A 9,345-nucleotide genomic window follows, 5' to 3' on the forward strand; every position below is an offset into this window, starting at 1 on the left:
TGATTTATGAATATAGTCAACTTAAAATAAACAAACATATATCAAATTGTCATGTATTTTATCATGATAATTTTAAGATCACAATGTACTATATTTGATATTAGTAATACTTTTTCCTTGGAAATAAAAAAAAGCAGTGGATGCTATATATATATATATATATATATATATATATATATATATATATATGTATACATATATTTTATACAATGAAAGCAATAACTTTTAAGTTTAGAAAAATACTAGGAGATATAGTATGCTGAACCAAGCTAAGAAAATAGTAACTGAAATGATGAATTGCTTTAATCTAGTTAAACTTTTTAAATGTCCATGTTAACAATTAGAAAAATCTTGACAATGAAGAAATACTGCTCTACTAAAATGAGTATAGCTTGAATTATATTTATATGGGTAATCAGGGAAATTTATAATTACATTTAGTAGAGATTTAAATCAATTTAAGGTTTGAGCATTTGGTTAACTTCAATATCATTTAGTCAGTAACTATACTGTTCTTGGTTGAAATTTTAGGTATCAAACTAATTTAGAGCCTGAGTTTAATCCCAATTCAGGTTTGGTGTCTCTTAATAAATTTTATTTATATCTTCCTTTGCTTAATAAAAAAATTTTATTGTCATCTTCAGAACTTTGGTAATACTCTCTTTCTTTTAAGTAAAAAATTTATTTTGCTAAAACAATATGTTACAATAAAAGAGTCTTTAGAATTCATGTTTTAAAAATTATATATACTCGTAAAATGCAGTTATATTACAAAGAAAAATACTTTTTAATATTATAATTTAATTAATTTTACACAATTTAAAAAATCTAATTTGTAACTAATAAATCTTTATAATCTTATATATATACATACATATGTAAATACATGTTCTTGTACATATATTTTTTCCATTTTCTTTCATTGCATCATTACTTGTTTAATTTAGAATGAAGGCATTTATATGTGGTCAAAGGATAGTGTTTATTCATTCAAATCAGCTTTGGTTGCAGTTTAATAATAAAATATTAAAAGTTATCTACTGAAATATTTTGAAAAAATGATTGAAATCATTTAATAATATTAAAATTTCAAATAAAACAGTATTAAACATTAAAAACAGTAAACAGTATTAAACATTTTCATGATTAAGGCATTTCACAAGTAACCATTTTTATGCCATTTTGGACTTTGTCCCCTTTGAAATGTAAAATCATATTTTATCATGCCATCTAATATTGATTTGTCTAGCATAACATATTGGGTAAAAGAAATGAATAATTATGGAACAATATAGTTTAAAGAATTATTTAATTCAACAAGTGTATTTTAATTAGTCACACAAAACATTGCAATTACTATGATGCCTCTCACCAATAATTTTTTCTTCTCTTAAAAAAAAAACTTTAAAAATTAAAAGAACATGAAGAATTCTGAAGTCCAATTAGGAAAAGTCAATAAATAAAAGCAATTAAGTTCTTAAACACTGAAAAATTGTTATTACTAAAATCAACATGATAAATAAAATAAAGTTATATTTTGTTTTTTTTTATGAAGATGTAAATTTATTGAGCAACTCCTTCTAAACAAATTTATATCTGGTAGTATGATAGTTTATCTTCATTGGTGGTTAGCTAGACCATAGTAATTATTTTGGCATTTATCTAAACAACACAAGTAAATTATGTAGACTGTAAACTGCAAATAGCTGGTTGTGGGGAGGAGTTGATAAAGTGAACTTGCAGAGTTATAAATGTTTCTCCATACAAGCAACTTAAAGAAACAAAAAACCACAGCAAGGAGTAAAGAAAAGAGGGATTTAAGATTAATAAAATAACATTTTTGTTTATGTAGAAGAATTTATCAGTAAAAAAGAGAGGTAAAGAAGCGTATGAATATGTAGAAAGCATATTAAATGAAGTTACTGAATATTTTATGAGTTTATATTTTAAGAAGATAGCAATGTCATCATGGTTTAAATAAAAGATCAGCAAATTTTTCTGAGATGTATTTTTTTCATTTGAAAATAAAAAAACAAAACTTTCAACAAGAATTTTAAATTACGAAATATAAACCAAGGGTAAAAAATATTATTTTTAATTCACAGAGAAAGAAAGATTCGTTAAACAAATACTGAATATTATTTTATTTTCTCAACTTCAGAACAAAAAAAAAAATATAAAGTATATAATATTACTAATATAAACATTATGCTTGTACAAATATACCATCATCACAAATCCATGAAGTCAACAACATTTTTAAAATTTAAATAATATCAAGGATATGAGTCAATAGTATAAATATTATTCTTTATAAATATTATATATGTTGTCTAATGAATGAGACCTTGTGTTCAACAAGTTCATTGAAACTCTCAATTAATTTAGTATTCCTTGTTGTTATGACTTTATGTAAATTAAAACAAGTGCCTACAAATATTGCTTTTGTATTTCATACCAGATGTAGTCAATTTCAACTCCCCTATATTCATTTGTTGTGTCTAATAAAGCGCATTTTACTTCCTCTTCCACAACAACATACTACATTTTATGCGCTAAACTTTAAACATTAGAACTTGATTAAAAGCAGTTTATTTTAATACTTAAACTTTAGATTATATAAAAGCTGATTAGGTACTTATACAAATATTACAATCTAAGTTGTTCCTAATAAAATTAATTCTCCAACTTCACTCACTGGTGTGGTGTTAGTTTTATTGATAAATAAAAGTTACATTTCAGATCCTGTAGTACATAAACAGTATGATCTGACATGTAAAATTTCCAGTAACTTAAATTTCTCAGATGATTATAATGAGAAATTTAACATGGTGGAGTATAGCATCAGCTTTTTATCTCGGAGCTCCTGGATTTAGATCTCAGACAGACTTGTCAGCTTGTCATTTATCACATTCTACAAAATTTCCATACCATATTCCCAGACACAAGCTTAAAGCTTTTGTAGCAAATTAAGCAAATTAATTTATATGTTTATTTATTTATGTTATAACCTCCTCACTAATAATGGCCTAATAAATGGCCTTTGTTACAGGCACTTATTTCAGGTATTCAGTAATAGTCCTAAACTAGAATTGAATGAAAGCGCAAGGATTTGAAAATACAGACTATACCACATTACAAAGATGTTTTCACATACAAAGAATACAATGAAACAATTAATATTAATGTAAATAAAAAAATAATAAAATTCATATATGTATAAGTACCCATCACACTGATGATAAAATAATTTAAAAATAAATTTAACTAGATTTAAATAAAGAATTATTAATAAATTCTGACAGCTAGTACTTACTAACTTTTATGATGTCACTACAACATTAAACTGTTCTTTAAATTAAATGAACCATGTGATTTCTGTTCATTTATATATATATATATATATAAAAACGAAAAAATTAATTATGTCATAACCAGAGAAAAGAATATAACAATCATACTGAAAGCATACTAATTTATTAAAAAATAAATACTTATTTATTAAAAAATAAAGAAAGAAATTAAGAGGATAATTTCATTCAGAATACTGTTTTTTTTGTTTTTTTTTTTTTTACGAAAGCTGTAAAAGAAATAAGCTGTAATAAAATTTCATTGTTTCTTTGATGTGAAGATAGAGACTTAATTTCTATACTTTGCTTTTTGAGTCCATCGACTGACTTAAGCCATTTTTACTACTTTACCTTTCTGACAATCAAATAAACTTTAGTAATTTATTTATAACAGTTACTCTTTGTTTTATGTTAAAAAAAAGTCTAAATTCTTTTGATTATCTTTCTATTTTACTTTATAAAATTTTACCCTTATCCTTGAACTTGCTCATTTCCTTTTTTCTTACCCTTATTTGTACCTGTTTCCCTTAATACTTACAATGTTTTAAAAATAGATAAATGGGATATGGGACAGGAAATAATTAATTTATGGTAATAAATATATCTTCATCAATCATAAAAATTTCAGATAACAATAGTTACTGTAAATGAAATATTATCTTTTTTGACCAATTCAATAAAAAATGTAACGTTCCATCCCTTAGCATTTCCTATTGGTAGTTACTTTAACAATTTCACATCTTCACAGCAACTATTATAAGAAATAGTCATATCACAGTGTATATCTTGTTTAAGTTTGCATCAGAGGATAAAAAAAAAAGCACTAAAGCATACAGTTCTTATGTCTGAGGGTTTTTATATCTTCAAGTGGGACTGTATTCAACCCATAATTCCAAATTCAGTATATCTATAGTAATCTAGGAAAGAGACATTCAATTCCTGACAAGAATGAGGAATATTTGTTTCGCCAGTAATTTTGTTTCTTCCTTCTTTAATGTACAAGTGTAGTATGTCCAAGGTCTTTTTTTAAAGATGACTGGTTTAGTGCATCTATTCTCCCTATCTTTTTATTATGAGAAATCTTTTAACCTCAACATATTTATTACACCCTACATCTGTCTGATTTATTTTAATCTTTGTTTTCCTGTTCACCTGTTCTTTCTACACAACTTCTTTTACCCAATTAATTACACCTGGATACATTAGATTTAAATTAAATAATTTCTTTATTTTTATTTTTAAATTTTATCAACTAAATTTTTGTATTTTAACCCATTTTTCATGTTATTTGGTTGTTTAATAATAATTATTGGTATATATGACTCACCAATTTAGTTTCTATATTTGCAAGTTTCTGTCATACATCTCTCTCTTCTCTAATCCAACTATTATAATAATTTATAATATTATAATAATTTCTCATAAACATGGTTTTTTGTTTGTGACAATTCTATAAAAAATCTTTTGAAAAAATAGAAATAAAAAAATAAACGTATGCTTCTCTAACATGATTCTAAGTCTTACATTTTGTTAGATGAGTTGAAAAAAGGAGGAAGTACTGGATTTAATTTAAATCTGAAACTTATGCTAATAATTAAGCTTTGTAGGGTAATAAGACTATTTGGAATGTTATATTTATTCTGTGAATGGTTATCTAATGTTGGTGTTAATATTATTAGAAAGACAAACTAAATAGTGTATTCAATCTTCATTTTATATTAATTCTACCCTTAACTTGATCATAAAAGTCCACAAGCTGCTAAATTGGTTCTGCCTATATAATTGATTGTATTGTTATTTTATCTATCATTTACGTCACAATTGAAGAATTTTTTTTTAAAAACCTTCTCTAGTGATACGGTAAAAATGAAAATTATTACCATCTGAACAAGTAATAGATATCATCTATCAGCTGTTTGGTGATCAAGATCAATTCTAGTTTAGAGATCTGTTGTAATTGAATTCATAATGCTTTAATTCCACCTATTAATTTTCTTTTTTTGTGATTGTGGGCAAGTTTAATTAAGTTTTTTTTAAAAATTATACTTGTTTGCAACAGGCAGTAAGCTCAATTATAATTCAGAAATGAGACTTAAACAGTTCCAGGATGACCATTCAAAAAATTAATGATAATATTATTATTAATCTTTTTTATATTTTAGGTGGCATTGATTGTTATAATCATTAGCCATTGAAAAATAACTAAAGCAGATTAGAGGAGAAAATACATTTTGTATTCTTCAACTAAGTTGATTTACAGCAGTAACTTATAGGATTAACTTATTTTTAACTTTCAGTTTCAGAATGCCTCTGGTGGTATTCTAGTTGTTGCAGGATATAAGTCGATGCAGTTTACAATATTTTCCAAAACTGCAAAAATACTGAAAGTTAATTGGATTGCCTTGGAACTGACTTAGCATAGGTTAAAGCCAATTAACAAAATGTAGTTGGATATAGTCAGTTAAAATAAGTATAAAAAGGTAATTTTTAACCATATAAATAATAGTTTGCCAGTCTTTAGTAAATTATTGATTTTTTGATAATTTTTTTATGTAATAAAACTTGGAGAACAATTAATTGCCAGCTTAATTATGGATGTCTTTAAATTTATGACATAATAAAATTTAGATACCTGTACAGAACAGCATGTAGTGAAAAGGAAGGGTGATAGTATGTTTGGGGAAATTTTTGGTTGATATGGAGGTGGATAAAGTGAATGAATCTATTTTATGTAGGATTTAAGGTGGGATAAACTTTAATTAGGATTGGAATCTGTATATAAAAAATAGTTATACTAGAAGCTTTATGAGTCTAATTTTTAAAACATTTAGTTCTGCTCTGAATCTGAACAGTCACTTCTGTAGACTAGGTGAATTACCTTGATTTATTGAATATTGTAAGAGAAGATGAAGATATTGTACATTTTGTGAAATGTTTAGTTTTAAGATCAATTAGAAAAACTATATTTTGAACAAATAGTTGTTGGAAGATGAAACAGTAGATTACTTGAATAGGGTTGTGTGAAGATAGTGAGGTATTCAAAGTACAAGAAGAATTCAGTTATTAAGTTGTTTGAACTGTTAGTTTTACATTAATAAATATGATTGTGTTTGAAACAGTGAATTTGTGGTATAAATTAATCTTTAATTTAGTATTTAAATACAGTATATTTTATTTTTTCTATTAGAGAAATAAATATTTATTATAACAATTAGCTTGCAAGATTATTTTAAAAGGATGTTCAAGAAGAATGTATAAAGAAATTAATTGTCATCTTGATAGCTATATAACCTTATTGTAAGAGTGTATTAAATAATTTAGAAGATATCTGTTTTTCTGTTTTTACTGTTTGTGATTATATTATTTTAAAAAGTTGCATGTTTTGCTAAATCAACTCTATATGGTTATTGTTGTTACTATATATATATATATATATATATATATAGGTAATAACAGTTTGTATTATAATTATTATTTGTAATTGTAAATTATATTTATACATACACACATACAAAATCATTACATTTTTTACATAGTTACACTATTTGCATTTCAAATAAAAAAGTTCAATTAATAAAATAAATTGTTGATGAGGTAGGGGAGCACAAACCTTCACAGAGTGTGTATGCATTTGCAAATGGTAGATGATAATTTAGTATTCACAAAGAAATTCATAAGGGTGTGATTTGGGGCCATATTCAACAAAATAATGTAACAATTTATTCATGAGAAAATGATTATTCTGGGAAAGTGAGTTGTTTTATGTTACTGGAAAGGCAACAGTTCTCTTATCAATTCTGATAATCTACTTTATGTAATTAAAACTTGAGTAATATTTAAATAGTTTTCTTCATTTATTGATTTCTAATTCTGAGGAATGCAATCACTAAATTTTTTCGGAAATTGCTACTTCAATGTAAGTTGGTACTTAGAAAAGCATGTCAGTGACAGAAGATGTAAGCTGCACTGTAGACTTAATACAGTTATAAATAGCAAACTAACTTCTTGTGAGGAACTGATTAATTGAACTATTTAGAGTAGATTGAATCAATAATGCTTCTGTGGCTTAGGAGGATGTGTCGATCTATTACAGACTTATTTATTACTTAGCAATTAAGTAGTTACCCACTTAATCAATTATTTTTTGGATGTCTTCAAGACTGTTATTTTATTCTGTAACAGTTTTATTTATTTATTTTCTTTGCATAGTTTCTACATTTTTTTTTTGGCCACCTACGAACCATGCTCTTAACACTTTTTATCAACACTTTCCTTCCTTTCTGGCCAGTACTCTTTAAGTCTCTCATTGAGATTTATCTTGAATTGTTCTATCACTACTCTGTTCTGTTTCTGAGCTTCTTTGTAACACAAAACCCTCTTTTCTAAGATTTCTTTTAATTTTTGATTAAATTTCTTGATTTTGTAAACCAAAAAATGTCTAATCCTGCTTTGTTTAATCTCTCTTAACTTAAATAATTTTGTCTTTTTTTATAGTTGCATCATTATACTTAATAAGATTAATATTTTACATATTAAAATGAAATGTACTTTTTTTTTAATGTTAATTTTGTAGTTTATGATGCTGCTCTGATCATGAATTTTCCATGTTTAATGTTGATCCTTCTAAATAAATTCTGGAATAGAGTTACTTTTTGATATCTACATACAACACACCTCCTCTTGCTGATTTGATCTATACAATATGTAGTTAGGTCAAATCATACATGAATAAATTATTGATTTGTATGCCATGTATGTTTAGTTGCCATAGCCACAATAATATTGTAAACCAAATGTTTTGTTACATATCATACCAAGCCCACCAAAATGCAATTGATATTCAATTTCAAATTATCATCTTCCCTTTGTTCAAAGGGAAGATGATACCTTGGTAGGTAGGTGCATATGCATGCACACATGAAATAAGGTATTATTTATTTAGCTAGAACCCTATGTCATGTTACCTCAAAGTATAGCAGCAACATAAACATTCAAATAAAATTAAAAAGTAACATTACATTTAACTGAATGTGAGCTGAGATTTTCAGCATCACAGAGAACAACTGAATAATGAAGACCAACCATTCACTGTACTGATGTTTTGAGTTAACATGTAATACAACATAATTATAATATTCTACACTTTCAAGTATGGCAAATATATATTATCATTGAATAAATTTAGGTATTTATTATAAAATAATACTCAGTTTATCTTATTGATGTTTAAACATAACTTTTTTAACTTACTACCTGTTATACATAATATAATTTCAGGTGTTATCTTCATAGTTTTCAGGTTAAGTAGTCATAAACTACTACTATCACTATGATACTACTATCACCTTTATTAAGAATCCTGTAACACTAATTCTGCTATGATTTTCTTACTATACATATTTCAATTTGAGAATTTACTGAAAAATTACTGAACTCTGAATTTACTGAACCATTGAATGCTGTTCAAAAATATATATTTAAATTAAAATAAATTTTACATGAAGGCAAAGTTTTTCCTGGTAATTTTATAAAAATATACTTCACAGAAGTATTTTGATGAAAAATTGAGATTTATTTAAGCTAATATTATAGAACATGATGAATTTATTTTTGCATAGAAATAAGAACTTTTCATAAATTGAAATATTACAATGGAAGCAGATACATTGAAAAAGCTTAAGTGATTAAAAGCAAAGAACTAAGTTACAGTGAACTAATGGGTGAACAAATATCAATTATTAAAAGGGGTAGATGTCTACCTCTTTTAACACAAACTTTAATGTTTAGTTTCATGTGCATATTTAATTTACTCACTTTAATTAAAATATAAACACACATTCACAGGTTCATAAATATTGTTTCTTTGAATAAAAATGGATATATGGTGTTACTTAATGTTAGATAAATTTTTAATGAAGTTAGAAGATTTTATTCAGTCAATGTAATAGACAGATAAAAGTAAAGAGCTGTGCAAGCCTTATTGAATTACTTTCAT

The sequence above is a fragment of the Lycorma delicatula genome, chromosome 5 (genome assembly GCF_047948215.1).
Source record: "Lycorma delicatula isolate Av1 chromosome 5, ASM4794821v1, whole genome shotgun sequence".
Lineage (NCBI taxonomy): Eukaryota > Metazoa > Arthropoda > Insecta > Hemiptera > Fulgoridae > Lycorma > Lycorma delicatula.